The sequence below is a fragment of the Oryctolagus cuniculus genome, chromosome 4 (assembly GCF_964237555.1).
Source record: "Oryctolagus cuniculus chromosome 4, mOryCun1.1, whole genome shotgun sequence".
In the NCBI taxonomy this organism is placed as follows: Eukaryota; Metazoa; Chordata; class Mammalia; order Lagomorpha; family Leporidae; genus Oryctolagus; species Oryctolagus cuniculus.
Window position 1 is genome coordinate 110,875,544 of NC_091435.1, and position 17,342 is coordinate 110,892,885.

At 39.1% G+C, this 17,342-nt stretch overlaps 1 protein-coding gene across 8 annotated transcripts in view; it reads left to right on the forward strand.

Annotated features, from left to right (window-relative positions):
- MECOM (MDS1 and EVI1 complex locus) overlaps positions 1–17,342 on the forward strand; it is a 597,402-nt gene that overhangs the window by 242,826 nt on the left and 337,234 nt on the right. The window lies entirely within an intron of this gene.

Below are 17,342 nucleotides of genomic sequence, written 5' to 3' on the forward strand. Positions count from 1 at the left end.
ACCTAGTTTTCCATTTTTGACTCGAGAATGGAGGTAGGTATAATTGAAGGGACTATTCCTACCACCCACTATTACTAAAAATAATTCCATTCCCCCACACCATGAATTCAGATAATAATTCTTCTACATTTTTCTTTTGATTGGTGCTTCATCAAGTGTGGGGTTTGGATCACCTGGATTCAAATAACTTGGGAGGATTCACTCCATAATTACAGTAAACCTCTGGCAACAGGGCTCCTGTCTTTGGATTTTTAGCAAGTAACTGAAATGATTCTTACACAAAGGTTAAGAACCACTGCTGTCAATGTTATTGGGAGAAATTTTGTGGTGACAACATTGGTTGTAATATATAGACTAACTTTTTTTTTTCGTTCACATAAAATGAATTTTCCACAATTGGGCTTCACTGTTTCTATAAACTTTTATATCTTACCCTTCATTCTAAAAGAAAAATATTGAGTTTACACAGCTTCAGTACATACCTGGTAGGTAAGGGTTTGGGCAAGTGCGAACAGCAAGGAAATCAAATATGAGCTTTTTTTTGTTGCTGTTGTTCAGATAAGTTCTAATCACACAGTAAACAGTTAGAATTCACATGGCTCTTTATTTAATTTAGCCTGAGAACCACTATTTAGTTGCAGCTGGAGCAGAATCTTGGCACAGAATAGAACAATCTAGCATAGCCTTTCACCTTTTGCCTTTTAACTGTGCTCATAAGAATGTGTAGGTTTCTTTAAAAAGGTGCTGCCTATCGTCAAGCACTGTTTGTAGTCTTTGATATAAAGGTCACCTTACTGTGCGCAGGTTTAAATTCATCAGTAAGGAAAATGAGTGAAACATGCACATAACCTAGCAAGACTTCTTACCATCTAGAGTTGAAATGATTTGTCCATAGGATGAACTCTCGTCTTTTAAAGTTTGTCTTTGATTTTTTATGAAGGATGTTTGGGTGTACATGTGTATGTGTGACTTGGACACCTACTTTATGGTTTCATAGATCCTTTCCCCCCTGGTACCTCCTAGTTGACTATTTTTATGTAACTATTTGAGATTGGCTAAGTCTAAATAAAATAATGAAAACAAAGGAAAGATAGTAGTATTACCACCTTCTTCTTGCCAAAGTGACAGAATTAAACAGGACCCCCACTGGGTCCCAAGCTGCTGGCCCTCTGGCCTAATATTCAGCTTGCAGACTAGTAAAGCAAACAACATTGCATAAAAAGAAAAAATTGGAAAATCTTACCTAAAAATCCAAATTTTTGGCTTCTCCTGAAGTTTCGGATGATCTGGCTACATGGAGCCAGTTTTTCTACACAGCGACAATCAGCCATAGTGGAATAGCCTTTGCCTCCCTTGCATGAAGCATGGTCTCTCCATCTCCCCTCTCTTTACTGTCCCCCTGCTGCCCTACACCTCATTTACCCAGTATGCTTGACCTTGTAGCCATTTGTATATATAAACACCAAACCATGCTAATGAACAGAGAACCCCAAACAGGATAATCTGGAAATCTCAAAAGCAAGTGTATTTGGCTTTAGGATTTGTGGCAGATCAGTCTACCTAATTGTATTTGCCTTGGTAAATATTGAAATTAGGTTGTGTAGCTTAGTGTCTAATCAAGGAGTAAATCAGGAAATCTGGGAGTTACAAATTAAGAAAGTCAGCTTGAGCTCAAATTTTGAAATACTGTTGGTTTTACCCTTTGGAACCATTTGATTGGCAACTGGTGGAGGGACTTAAGTTTTCTCTGTGGATCTTAGAGTCCTATAATTCTGGAAGACATTGGTCTCCAGAATGTCCTGTTAGCACTAGTAAGCCAGAGGGCAGTGGCACTTTTTGAAAAGAATTATCAGAACATCTTTGGGAGGTATTGCAGCCTCTTAATACCTGCAGGAAGTTCCCAGCCTCCCTGCCACAGGCTGCATTCCCAAGGCTGACAGGTCTCTGCTACTCCCTTCCTACCCATCCCACTTGAAGGAAGGCCACAAGTTCAGATTCTCTCACTAGTTAATGACTTTGGGGTTGTCTAATTCTGCCATAAGTCCTTTGACATAGTCCAACCTTGCTTCTCTCAGAGGACAAATCTTATCTTTTTTATTAGCAAACAGGATGGCTTAGAAATGTCTTTATAGGACATTTGCTGGAGCATAAATTAATATGACTCATTTCCTCTTATATGTAAAGACAGTGACTGAAACGGACAAGGGGAAAACTAAGCCCAAAAATGTTATTGGAAACTTGTACTTGAAAATGTGTAAAATTCTACTGGAGCCAAGGGATTTATTTAGAATGACTTGGCGTTCTTTGCTTGGATGTCTAAATAGGTCTTGTGATACCATTTTTGGCCTTACTTTGAACCTGGTGTAATAAAGAAGGAAGCGAAAGCAAAGGTAAACTTAAAGTATTGTTTTACTCTAAATGCTTTCAGTAAAGGGTCTTGTTATCTAATGATTGGTACTAGATGGCTGGTATAAATCGTACAGTCAGTTCTTTGCACTCATGGCTAAAGGAAGCAGAGGCAAAGGAAATCAATTGGAACTAGCAGGTAACAAACGATCAGTCTTAGGCAAACAGAGCAGGTGGGGAAAATAGACTTGTGGACATAGATTACCAGGAAGCAGTGAGAGAGGACGTTTTCTTATTCAAAATCTAGTACAATTACATAAAGTAACTAATTAGGCAATTATGAAAGACAAGGCTGCTTTATCTCTTACCATTATAGGCCTAGCCAGAGATCAATTAGTTTTTCAAGAGCCTACAAAAAATGTATGAGACTGGAGAAGTCTCATAAGTAAGCATTACTTACTGGCTTCAAAATATGAATGAAAATTATAAGATCAAAATTAGTAAATGTGTATCAATATAGTACTATGCCAGTCAGTCAAGTGCAGTTCAATTCATCTAGAGTTGTGTTTAAATTACATTAAATTTGAGATGTGGGTACATTTTAATTTTTGATACAACATAGGGTGCAGCTTCCAAAATTAAGTAGTGAGGACAGGCAGAGTCTTAAAATGGCGCCGGTGAAGGATCGCATTTTATGGCTCTGTGACATTTTTTGCCAGAGGCCATCCAGAACATTGGAAATGAGGATTTATTGAAAAACAAATTACCTTTAGCTAGTTCCATGAATGAGACCAACTTACTGTTTAAAGCAGGATTTTGCCGGGGCAGACATCAACCGACTTTCTACTTTCAATTTCTCTAAGCTCATGCCTTTTTTACTTTTTTCCCCCAAGTTTATTTTTTTTCTTTTATGGTTAAGTGTCTTTCTAAAATCTCCTCACTACAAGACAAGCTACATTTTTGGAATTTGAGTTGTAAAAGAGACAGGGGGCCTCTACAACCTAGAGAGTGTGCCTAGTGAATTTGTGCCACTCCTATTGCTTTGTCTTCAAAGAATTTTCATGCCGATATCTTACTCGACCTTCACAACAACCCACTGATGTAGAGAGGAGTTACTATCACTGCCTCCATTTCACCAGTAATTGCATGGAGACACAGCGTAAGGTATGCAATTCAGTGTGGAAGGGCCTGGAACTCAAATCCGTTAGGCCTTCTACTACATCCAGCTGCTATAAATGTACAAGTTAGGATATTTCTGGAGTGGAATTTTCAAGATATTTGCTCCCCATAAATTTTACATAGAGTCTGATGGAAAGCACGCTTATCCATTCATGAAACATTCAGGCAACAGATATTTGTGGGATATATGGTCTGTGCCAGATACCATGCTAGCCTCTGTTTTTATAATGAATAATAAGACACAAACATTCTCTCCACTTGGGAGCTTACATTTGAGGCTGCCTTCACTGCTTTGACTGAATATGAGCTAATGTATTCTATTATATTAACTGAAAAAATATTTTAATTAAAAAATAATGAAAATCTTGGGACCAGCATTGTGGCACAGTGGGTAAAGCCGCTGTCTGTGATGCTGGCATTCCTTATAGGCACTGATTCAAGTCCAGGCTGTTCCAGCTCCCTGTTAATATACCTGGGAAATCAATGGATGATGGCCCAAGTGCTTGGGCTCCTGCACCCTTGTGGGAGACCTAGAAGAAGCTCCTGACTTCTAGCTTTGGCCTGGTCCAGACCCAGCTATTGTGGTCATTCGGGGAGTGAACCAGCAGACGGAAGACCTCTCTCTCTGTTTCTTCCTCTCTCTCTGTAATTCTGACTTCTAAATAAATAAAATAAACCCTTCTTAAAAAAGTGAATCTCTTCTATACCACTCCTAAGATTACACACACACACACACAGCTTTGATAGGAAACTTACTAGAATTTTCCAGCAGTTTTGGATTCTTACAGATGGAAAAATAGGAAAAGCTTATCCATAGCACATCTGATCAAGTGTTCTGAATTCTCATTCTGTTGTTAACTGCCAAAATCATTTTTAACAGAGAGGTTTCAGTCATAGAATTTTGCAGTTACCAAAGATTTTAGAATTGACTCCAGTCTCTCATTTTATGGACTGTGATACTTCTTGGATGTCCTTTCTTGAAATTAACTATGTTCTGCCCATTGCTCCTATGACTCTGGTTATACTATGTGTTCATATTTTCTGGTGTGGTTTGATCATATCAGCAGCATCTCTTCATTTTCCTTGCATCTCCTTTGTCTTCATCTCTTACCAGTGCCTATTAAACACCTCCAGGTGCTGATAGGGTAGAAACTCAGACCCAAGGCTTTGCTTTTGATGATAATACCCTTTTGCTGCAACATCTCTCATTGTTTTAATTTTTTAAAAACTTTAAATTTTATATGAAAGGCACAATAACAGAGAGAAGGGGGGTTGAGAGAGGAAGGGGGGAGAGCTAGAGCGAGCGAGAGAGAGAGAGAGAGCAAGAGAGAGAATATCTTACATCTACTGGTTCACTCCCCGAGTGATTGATCACATAGCTAGGTCTGGGCCAGGCTGAAGCCAGGAGCCAGGAACTCCATCTGGGTCACTCACATACATAGCAGAATTCCAATTATTTGAACCATCACTGCTGACTCCCACGGTGTTCATTAACAGGAAGCAGGAATAAGGAATGGAGCTGGGACTTGAACCCAAGTACTCTGATATGAGACACAGATGTCCAAAACAGGTTCTAACCTGATAAGCCAAATTACATTCCTCCCATTGCTTTAGTTTGTTGTTCTGAAAAAATAAATAAGTAAAAGAAAAAAGAGTTTGGCTCATTGGAAATAATTTGATATAAAAATATTTTTCAAATACACAGAAGTTCCATATAGCTACTACCCCTTGATCAGTGTATTTTTCTCATATATTTTCAAGGTTTGTGTATTAGTTTGCTAGAGCTACAATGACAAAATACTTCAGATAAGTGAATTAAAAAGCAGAAATTGATTTTGTCCAAGACTATAGGCCAGAAATCCAAGATTAATGTGTAAGCAGGGTTGGTTCATTCCAAGGCCTTTCTCTTTGGTTTGTAGATGGTCACCATTTTGCTATGTCCTCACATGGTCTTTCGTCTGTGTATGTGCATTGATTATATATCCCAATTTCTTACAGGGATACCAGTCACAGTGGACTAAGACCTACCTTAGTGCTCTCATTTTAACTTAAAGATTTCCAAATGTAGTCACATGTTGAGATACTGAGTTAAGACTTCACCATTTTAAGGAGCCACAACTCAGTTTATTACAGTTTAACTCATCTCTTCCTTGATTTCTTTCTATCTTGAGTTGCCACTTCAAGTATCTTTCAAATTTTTGACTTTAAAAGGAGTTACAATGTGGAACAGATAATAATAATCCCCAAACTTCTTTCTGGGATGGGATGCTTTTATTTCAGTAAATATCCTCACTGTGGCTCCTCCATATTCTGCAAATAGTTTAGAACTAGGTCTACTCACATCTGAACTGAGAGTGGATTAGATTAACCAGGCTCAACACAATCCATTGGTCAGCACAAAGTTAATATCCAAACTGGTAAGATTTAACTCTATTATTGTTTGGTAGATGGTGAATTTCCTTTGTATAGCTGAAGGTTGTTTTATTAGGTCAAGAATTAATATTAATCTGTGTGAAAATATCTACCTATAGTGTACATAAAACCTCTTTATTTGACATCATTAATATCTAGACTTCTCCAAGTGGAGTGAAAATCTTACTTCAATTAAGTATAGGGCTATTACAAGAATGGCACTTGATAAAGAAAACAGACTAGTGTAGGTCTGATTTAAACATTAACATATGCAATTCATTGTGATTTTTATTGAAAAGCAGATGCAGTAAAACTTAAAAGTAAATATGTTAACATTTCTGTGACATATGAGGAAAAGTAAATAATAAGGAAAAAATAAAAAATTTAGAAGAAGTTCAGAAAAGGAGCTCAAATCTTGAGAAGCCCCCTGTCATGTATGCATATTTATTGTTGAAGAAGAGTAGTCTATTAATAAAGGCTCTGAATATAGCTGTCTTTGGTCATCAATGTCCTCATCAGTACATTGTGGGTTGGTTAAGATTTAATTTACATAAAGGGGTCTTCAAAGATTCTTTGAAAATGTAATATAAAAATTTTATGCATGCATTTCAAAATTAAAAAAAAGATTTCTTTTACTTATTTGAAAGGCAGAATCACAGAGAGAGGGAGAGACAGAAAGAGAAAGCTCTCACATCAGCTGATTCACTCTCAAACTGGCTGCAACGTCTGGGGCTGGGCTAGGTAGAAGTCAAGATCCAGGGACTGCATCGAGTCTCCTGTGAGTGGCAGGGGCCTGAGCACTTGGGCCATCTGCTGCTGCTTTCCCATGAGCATTAGTACAGAGCTGGATAGGAAGTTGGATAGCTGGGACTCAAACCAGCACTCATATGGGATGCTGGTGTCGCAGGCAGCAGCTTAACCTGCTGTGGCACAACACCTGCCCCAGAATGAACTTATCTTTAATTTCAATTCCTGTGAACTTTTTGAAGTCCTTTGTATGTACAGATCTGGCACATAGTAGGCATTCTCTGAACATGGTTTCTTCCTCCCACATTCTCCAGTAGGCTTATGTCACTAACTAGATCACTGCATGAAACAGATATTTTTATGGTTTCACACTTGAAAAAGGGAAACTTCAGACTCTATTGCAGTCTTCTTGTTTCCACGTGAAGCTCAATTAATCTCATATTAACTGCAATTACTCTCCTAGCCCTTTTACTTCAGTAATTACTAAGCTTGTGACTGCTATAAACTGGTTTTCATATGTTTCATGCTATTAGTGCAGAAAAGTGTTCATTTACTTCAAGCCAGATGGCTTTCAAAAGGTGAAAAACACGTTTCAACATGAATGAGTTGAGAAGGATGGATGATGTACATTAATCTGCTACCATGTTTGGAAGCTTGAGGCATCGTCTATGAACACAGTGATGTCATTTGCCAATTCCCTGGTGACAGCATCAGAGGTTCTTTCTCCTCAAATTGATGTCCTCCATCTTAAAGTTTTGCTATGACTTTTGGTTTGGGTTGTGCCTCAGGACAGTAGATGCCTTTTACACCTAACTATGTCCCCATATGTTTCTTCCAATATTATGCACTTACCTGGCAGAATTGTTAGAAAAATACTGACAGCTTCTTTATTATGAGATTATTAAAATCTTTACTTAAGATTTTACATGGACTTTTAGAAAAATCTATTTTACAGTAGATGTAGCAAATGCCATCAAAATTATACTTTTGTGTTAGCAGAACTATTTGAGGGAATTTGTACCAGTTGATGACTGCCATTTAATTGACTGATTCTTCAATGGAAAAGTACTTCTACAATTTGGATTGTTTAATATTATTAGGGAAGAAGAAAAATCATGCTTAAGCTTACCTTCAGGGATCAGCCCTTCCACTTTTTTTGTCCTGTCTAGCTCATATGTTACCAAAAAGGAATCCCTGTATGCTGTTTTGAAAATCTATTTTCTCACTATGTTGCACACATTTTCTCATATTGTATAGTACTATTCTTCCCCATTATATGGCTGCATTGAACTCCATTTTGCTTATTTTTTCCAAAGCCAATATTGTTAGGCATTTGCTTGCTAAGATTTTTCATTATTATAAATAATGCTTTAACACTGAGACACCATACAGTAAAGCGGTTGAGAGTGTGGGCTTTTAAATATGCTCTATCACTTACTGTGTGATCAAGTGATTTATCTTTCCCTAAAGCTCCATCACCTCAACTGAAAAGTGAATATGGTTGTAGGACCTATCTCACAGGGTTGCTCTAAGACAATGGATATATTCTTAGGACAATGCTTGAGTCACAATTACATACTCAACAAATATTATGCATGCTTTTTCACTATTAGATGCATTTTCATATATAATCTTATTGCTGGAAATGGAATTTTGAAACTAAAGTTCATAATCTTTAATTTTTTTATTTATATTAACAATTATGGACCATATCTGGCTGGAGTTTGAGAGTATCTCCATGTTAATTACAGATTGTGTGTATGGCAACTTGAGTTTGTTCTGCTTTATAGGGGGAGAAAGCATGGAAGTGCACATTTCTCCTGTCTAAACTGATACATTATTCTGGTGCTAAGTCTTCTGTGTAGAACATTTAAAAACAGAAAGTGCTGGAAGGTTCTTGGAGACAGGAGAATTAGATTTTTATTCTGTAAGCTCATAGATTTTTGTGAATTCCAACTGGTTATCAGGGGTGCATGTAAGTGGGGTGTTTCATGAACAAACACTAAATTTTAATTTTCCTCCTTTCCCTCTGTTTAGCTTGGGACATCTGGGTCTGGCTTTTCTTATTGTAGTTCAGCTGAATATATAGTATGGGGTGTTTCTGTAGTATATAACAGAGCCTTTCCTTCAACTGAATCTGAAACTCTTCCAAACTCAGAAGAAGAAGAAGAAAAAAAAAACAGTAACCCTGAAAGAAATCACTTGTTTGACTGTAATAATCTACAGAAACTGGTTAAAGCATTAAACAAAAAAATAAATGAATCAGATAGTTAGGACTAGTATGTCAGGAAAATAGAACATAAAATGCCTCTGGAATCTGTAGGATATTTTCTGGTACAAGGGGGTTTCTGAGTCATGGTTCATTTACAATGTCTGTTTCCTCACTCAGGGAAGGGTTTCTAATAGATTCAAGGAGACGCGAAGCTTTGCAAATGTCTTACTCAAATAAAGGCAGCTCTGTGAGGGAAGAGATTGGTTCTGTTTATGGAGAAAACTTGCCAGTCATGTTTCATATTGTGTACCCTTCGGAACAACCGTCTTCTTTCACACCATGGGAGGGATGGAGGGTTGTACAATCGCGTCTTCCAGGTCTCGGATCAGAGGGGTCATGAGCCGTGACTTTTTTTGACTAACTGGAGATCGGCCGCCAACTTGTTCCGGAAGTCGCGGTAGACTTAGAGAAATGTACCGCTAGTCACATCAGAAAGACTCTGAAAGCCATTCTGAAGTTTTATTACCATAAAATCATATGGAGGGTTTAGCTGTGCCACTGAAAAGGATGCTATTTTCAGCTTTTAAATCAGAGCATCATGGTCTTTGCACGGTAGGAATTTGACGAAACCTCAGCAGTCTCGAAGATGCCTGTCTTAGTTTTCAAGGTCAGACTAAGAAATTGAGTTCTTGAGCCAGTCCTGCAGGAGGTGGTCTCCCAGAACAGTGAGTTTTTCTTTATTTCAATTGGAATAACTAGAAGCCTGTTGGGAAGATGATGAAATGTCATGGGCGTAAGGGAAGCTTTAAGCATTTGACTATAAACTCTGGCAGTGGTAGAAGGGTGCATATTTTTGGCTTGTTTGTATCTTAGACTAAATCTCTGGGACCACTGGAATCTGAGTAAATATAATCTGACTGCCTCAGGGCACATCTGTCTTCTGCTTATAGCCCAGCTTGGTTTTGGTTGAAGATTAAGCATTCGCTCTTTGGCAATTAATGATTGTTTAATTATTAAGCACAGTAAGGACTCCATGTTGGAAAAGAAAACTTGGGAGGCAGTTTGAATGGGGATGGGGGAACTGAGTCTCTGTCTTTGCTTGGATGCTACTGGTTACTTGGACAAATGAAGAGCCTCTTCATCCAAAACATGATAGAATTGTATGCAATGATATTGCATATCCCTTACTAATAAAGTATCTTATTAGGGTCTATGTTACAGAATTCTCACCAGTGTCAAAGATCTTCACTAAGAATCCCTAACTGGTTATATGTATCTGTATTACTTTACTTTTTTCTTTTTTAAAGATTTATTTATTTATTTGAAAGGCAGAGTTGTTACAGAGAGGCAAATGCAGACAGAGAGGGGGAGAGAGAGAGAGAGAGAGAGAGGTCTTCCATCCACTGGTTCACTGCCCAGATGGCTGCCAACAGCTGGAGCTGAGCTGATTCGAAGACAGGAGCCAGGAACTTCTGGGTCTCCCACGAGGGTGCAGGGCCCCAAGGACTAGGCCATCTTCCACTGCTTTCCCAGGCTATACCGTGGAGCTGGATCAGAAGTGGAGCAGCAGGGACTTGAACCTGCACTCATATGGGGTGCTGGCACTGCAGGCAGTGGCTTTACCCACCATGCCACAGCACCAGTCCCTCTGTCTTACTTTAGATAATTTTCCTATAGTTTGTTTCTGATTGAAAATGTGGAATCTCAGACCCCACATAGATAAACTGAATCAGAACTCATATTTTAACAAAATCTCAGTGATTTTTATGGACATTTTAGTTCAAGAAGCATTCTTATGGCATAGATCATAGACCCATGATACCAATTTAGTTGCCCTCTCTGTTTACCAGAGGTTCTTTTGAAAAATAATTCTGACAATAGTTAAAATTTATTGCATTTCTTCTCTGCATTGTGCCAGCACTCTTATTTTCAAGCTCCACAACAAGACTGTTGGTATTTCATTTTTCATATAAAAATGGAGATTCAGAGAGATAAAATAACTTGTCCAATGTTGCATGCTTATTAGCAACAGAGGTTGAGTTTAATGTGAAAATTCTCTAACTGAAGAGTAATGTTTCTCACCAGGTTATATGCATGGTTCAGGTTCTATTCAGAATGCACTGATGCAATGGGGGGTGGGTTGGGGATGGGGCTTGGGTAGGTGAATTGCTGCCGAGAGGTCAAATTCAGCTGTTAAGGCTGATGATATTAATGGTATTTTTTTGGACTCCATTACATGACATACATTTCTTTCCATTTTAATGGATGTGATCTCAAATGGTAGGTAAAAGCTTTTGGGTTCCAGGTCAAGAAAAGAGAACCAACCAAATCTGAAGCTTTGTGTCTGTGAAAAGAAAATTTACTGTTTCTCTAGAGTTTGCCTTATTAGGGAATAACATAGATTCTGTCTTATTATTTGTATTATCCCATATTTGATACTCAGTTTGGTTTTTGGTTAGATTAAGCACCAAGGATGTAAATGATCAAAGTGTCATTGTCTATTGTCAAAATGCATCAGTTTTCTCTTCAATATTACATTTATTTTTGTAATAATCGCACACAAAGGAATCTGGGCAACAAATGAAATAACATGGAGATGTGAGTAATATGTCAGCCATAACTCTGACTTTCAAATGTATAACTGGAAGTATTTATTGCAAATGACCCTTCTACTGGTAATTAGTAAAGCATTTATCTTTTCAAAAGGGAAGTGGAATGGGAATTTGGTACAGCAGTTAAGACTTTGCTTGGGACAGCTGCATCTCATATCAGAGTGGTTGGGTTTAAATCATGGCTACACTTTCCTTTGATTCCAGCTTCATACTAATGTGCACCCTGGGAGGCAGTAGATGATGATTCAAGAACTTAGATTCTTGTTACTCATTTGGAAGACCCAAACTGAGTCCCAGGCTCCTGGGTTCGACCTCACCCGGTCCTGACTATTTCAGCCATCTGGGGAAGGAATTGGTGGGGGAAAAATCTCTTTCTCTGTCTCTCCCTTTCTCTCTCTGCCTTACAAATAAAAATAAGATAGATAAAAAAAATTTTTTAAAACCTCTCTGCGGGTCAGCGCTGTGGCTCAATAAGCTAATCCTCCACCTTGCGGCGTCGGCACACCGGGTTCTAGTCCCAGTCCAGGCGCCAGATTCTGTCCTGGTTGCCCCTCTTCCAGGCCAGCTCTCTGCTGTGGCCAGGGAATGCAGTGGAGGATGGCCCAGGTGCTTGGGCCCTACACCCCATGGGAGACCAGGAGAAGTACCTGGCTCCTGGCTTCAGATCAGCGCGGTACGCTGGCCGCAGCGCGCTGGCCTCAGCGGCCATTGGAGGGTGAACCAACGGCAAAGGAAGACCTTTCTCTCTGTCTCTCTCTCTCACTAACCACTCTGCCTGTCAAAACAACAACAACAACAACAACAAAAAAAAACAAACAAACCTCCCTGCAAGTTCAGGCCACTATGCGTCACTCTGGATGAGACTCCACATTTTATTTATTTAATTTTGTTTATTTGAAAGAGTTACACAGATAGAGGAGAGGCAGAGAGAGAAAGAGAGAGAGAGAGAGAGAGATGTCTTCCATCCATTGTTTCACTCCAGTTGGCCACAACAGCCAGAACTGTGCCGATCTGAAGCCAGGAGTCAGGAGCCAGGAGTTTCTTCCGAGTCTCCCACGTGGGTGCAGGGGCCCAAGCATTGGGCCATCTTCTACTGCTTTCCCAGGCCATAGCAGAGAGCTGGATTGGAAGTGGAGCAGCTGGGTCTCGAACCGGCGCCCACATGGGATGCCGGTGCTTCAGGCCAGGGCATTAACCTGTTGTGTCACAGCACCGGCCCCAGATAGATAAAGTTTTAAAAAGTAAAAAATGGAACCAATATAAATGACAAAATAAAACTTAGAATTTTTATTTGTGTGTTCACCATGGATGATAATATTATCAGGCGTAAATCATTTTTCTTTTAAGATTGTCCAGGTTCTCTAGAAAACTGTTAATTCCCTGGTTCTTTACTGGGTGCTTATTCTTCTTAAGAAGCCCAGACTCAGAGACAATTTTAGCTATTCTTGTAGATAATTTGTGTTAGAGAAAGGAGAAGGTTAACTATGTACACTGATGTCTTGCTCTGTGTTCTGAAATTGTTTACTTACTAGTACCTGAGGAGTTTTGAGCCAAGCAGTGACATCTTCTAACCTTAGTACAGAGAAGCCTTATAAATACAATGAAAGATAATTGAAGGTTTTTAAAAAGCTATGCTGTGAGTGATTGGTTTGCCAATAGAATGAAGGAGAATTCCTGTCGGTTAACCTAGATTTGAAACAGGACAGTACAAGGAAGGGTGTCAGCTAGAAAGGAAGAGACTAAAGGAAAGCAGGAAGGTAAGACTAAGAAGCACCATGTAAAAGATGTGCACACATACTCGACAAGTGGCAAGAATTGGACCTTTGGCCAATGGGCCACTGACTGACCAGCTGGCTTAGGAGACTAGCTATGGACCTAATGGGGAGGGAGCAGAAATGCCATTTAGAGCAGCCCCCAAATCTGGATATACTCATTGTATGGCAAATGAAAACTGTGCTGAAGCAGCTATTTTCTAGCATGGTGCAATTGTGCTGGCAAAAACGAGTAGAGAAGATAATACATTGTAAGACAGTCTCTCATAGTAAATGGTCAACATTTAAAATCCATCAGAACCCTGTTTCCTGGTCGTGACAGATAATAGAATTCTTCTTGTTAGACCATGTCTCGCCTCTTGGTGAGTTCTCTGAACCTCCTTCCAGCAGGACTGGAGTTTGTCATGACAACAGTGACTTCATAGGAGATGTAGTTACAAGAAAAACACTGTTCCCTGCCATCATTGCCAAATCTTCTCCCTATATTATTCTATGGAATGCTAAGATCCTTTACAGGAGGTGAAAACACACCCTCCATAAAACTGTGTTCAGTGGAACTTTTTAGAAATTGTCTTTATTTTCGTTCACCTATATACACCAACTTTATTTCAAAGTGCATGTCCTTTTCTAGCTAAAGCATCTTTGGGTACCTTTTGAGTGACTATCCTGCATGAAACATGTTCTTGGGAATCTTGTGCTTGATTTGTAAGGTTGCAAATTCATTTTCAAGAGAAATTGGAACTGAAAGTGTAGTCATAAAGCAACTCTGTTACTCAAAAATTATTCTTGGTTGAACCAGAGGAGGGGGGCTCCCTTCTCTCTTTCACTATCTACAATAGCTTCTTTGGAGGAAATTGCTGTACCCTTGTTCTACCAACCAATATTCCAGGGGGGAATGCATTTGCCATTTGCTTACAGGAAAAGGCCACTGTCACTGTATCTTCTGTTTCTTCATTTCCAACATTTTCCATCATTTGGAAAGGAGCCTTATAAAATCCCAGCCCAACTGTACTAGGGGAAGATATAGTTAGGGTGGGATTTCTGCAAGAGTGGAATCAGAAGCGAGATCACATGCTTCCCAGGTCCAGGTATTTCTCAGACATCGTGCTTACTAGGCCTGGGACAACAGTTAAACCTGCCCAGGGGAAGTTGAAGCGAGGAGGGAACCATGAACATGGGAGGTGGAAGGCCTAGACTGATGGTTGATTTGCCTCTATCATTTTGGGCTTCCGTTGTAACATGAGGACTGCCTTTGATCACTCTATGGGTCACTCCTGGCTCTTGGTTTTGTTTTCTTAGGGATGTGTTATGATTAAAAGAGAAAAGACCAACTCCCAAGGGCCTGAAGGAAGGCTGTGGTGGGACCACTAGGATGCTTCTGCTCCTGAATTGAGAGTGGGTGGGGTGCTAGGAGGCCTCTCTGTGGTTTAATGATTTCACCTTCAATACTATGCTGAGATTTTGAATTACTTGCACTCACTGGTGTTACTTTGAATTTTAAGCCAGAATCATCATACCTGTCCTCAGTAGTAATAACTGAAAATATCCTGAGAATATGAACTATCAATTCATATGTGCCTCTCTCTCCAATTCCCCCACCCAGTAAAATTATAATTCTTTACTGGGGGAAATTCCCTGTGATTGCTTTCTACTTTCTGCTTATAAATGCACGGTTATTAAAGAAACACCAGAGGTGAGAACTGCTCACCTACAAATGAAATATTTTTGGTGCTTATCTAAATTCCTGCCGAAGGAAACCTTTTATCTTTTTTGTCACTGATGAATTTTCTTAGGGATCTCTGCGTTATTCTTCCATTGTCTCTTTTCATCTGCTTTAGAGATGCCAGGTGACAGTGGTGTCCAACCCATCCGGCTGCGTCTTGCTTGACAAGCAAGAGTCCCGGTAGCCTCCCAGAGCTAGCAGGACTTCTGGCCTGCTTGTTGGGACCATCACCTGTTCTGGTCCCTGCCATTAAGTTCAAAACCAACTCTTCATCATTGTCACACTTTTTCTGTGGCCGCTATTGATCCCGTGACTTCACTGTAACTACATAGAACCTGCTTATTTTTCCTTTCAAAAATGATTTGAATAAAACATAGAGGCTGTTAAAGTTGCTGGTGCTTCTTGACCATGAATAAAACACAAAAATAAGTGTTCAACAGTGGATTGTATTTCAGGAGCTAAGATTCAGTGGTCACCAGGCTGAATAGTTTCAACAACTGAGAGGTTGTTAACAATCCTTTGCAAAGCCAGTGGTTGGTTTGCAGTCATTAGTTGACATTATCCTATATTTCAGTTACATCACCTTGTGAGATCATAATGTTCTTCACATCCGACTCTTAACTTTTCCTTTTTCTCTTTCTCTTGAAGTCAAATATTATCATAATTAATATTGAAAAAGGTATTTTTTCAACTTGGAATCAATGAGACATTTTGGCATTTTCCTTCATTTTCTTTGGAAGATGTTTATTTTTCTTTTAGGCTGCAAGGGAAGAAACCTGCTGTGGAAAACGATAGACCTCAGCTGTCAGGAGCATTTGTCTGGTACTATTTTGAAGGCATACCCATGTTATGGCCAAAGGAGTGTCATAGGAACTAAGTGAGAAACACAGGGAACGTCCTCCTTCCTTTTGTGACAAACAGCATGGGATTCCAAGAATGAGGTCATTGTAAAGAAAAGACTCCAAAGAAATTCTTTGACATATTATGTATGTAGGGTATGGATGGCACATATGGCCTTATAACTTTAGGGTCCTTTGATGCTTTAACAAAGGGTATTATCGTTGCATTAAAAATGCTGCCTGCACTGACAGTATGTACTCAAACAGTGAGTCCTGAACTGGTGCAGAGGTCTTAAAATCAAGCAAATACCTCCTCCACTATTTCTTCATGCAATCAGGAGGGAATTCCATGCACAGTGCTGTCCTTGGATTTCAACATGAAAGCTGAATCTGGGATAAAGTGATGTTCCTTACAGAAGGATTTTTCTATAGCATGAAGTAACTAACAAAGAGTTTCAAAAAAGTCATGTTTTATAAACATTCTTGCTTGTGGTTAGTGTGGGACCTAGATTCTTCAGAGAGCAATATCTTTCCTTTTGGTTTTATGACCATCTTTTTCTTAATGCTTAGAAAGAAAAGAGCTTTGCCAAACGTATTTTTTTTTCTGGCATTAGTGTCTTTTGGACATGAAAATGGAAATGACCCAGTTTCTCTTACTAATGTCTTCAGATATTTATATGTAGCTTAATAGTTCCATCCTGAAAAAACAAAGCACCTTTTCACATGTTTTTAGAGGTTAGAGATGAAAATGTGCCAAGTAGAACTACATATAAACGTGTGTGCATGTACTCCTATAGAGATAGACAAGCTAGACAAGGAGCTACAGTTCATTTCCATCACTGATTCAATCTAAATAGAAAACTAAACGTTTCATACTTTTGTGAACTACAGATAATAATTGGACAAATCTGTAGATGATAATGTCGAATGACAGTGTGTCACATTGTCAATTATTTTGCCCTGAAATAGCTATGTCGTGAGTCTACTGAAACAATTAGATACTTCTAGGCAACACAAAGATACCTAAAGGAAAAGGGAGGTTGTGTTTGGAGAGGGAGCCAATGAATGCAACTGGTTGAATCCAGTTTGTGATGCAGCATTTATTCACTCCTTGGCACAATTCTACTACTTCCCTTAAATGAGAAGAAATGTCAAAAAACTTTTATTTGTCCAACACTTTTCTTTTCTGAGAACAAGTATTGCATGCTCTATTTTACAAAAAGTATGTGGTCTCGGTCTCTAATTAAACTATAATCCTGGGGGTTATCTCTTTGCCCTGCCTTTGGAGTGAGCATCCATGAACAAAAGGCATAGTAAATGAGAACAGGTCTCATAAACTAAAGCCATGTCAGTGAGATTAAAAAAAAAAAAAAAGAGTCGGCCTTTATTCTATCTCACTGTCAAGTCCAAGAAGGGATAGTGGATGGGCAACAAATGTCTGAGATTTTAAAAACTACCAAACAAAAGGCCCAGTCTTTTCTATACAAAGCTCTCCAAAAG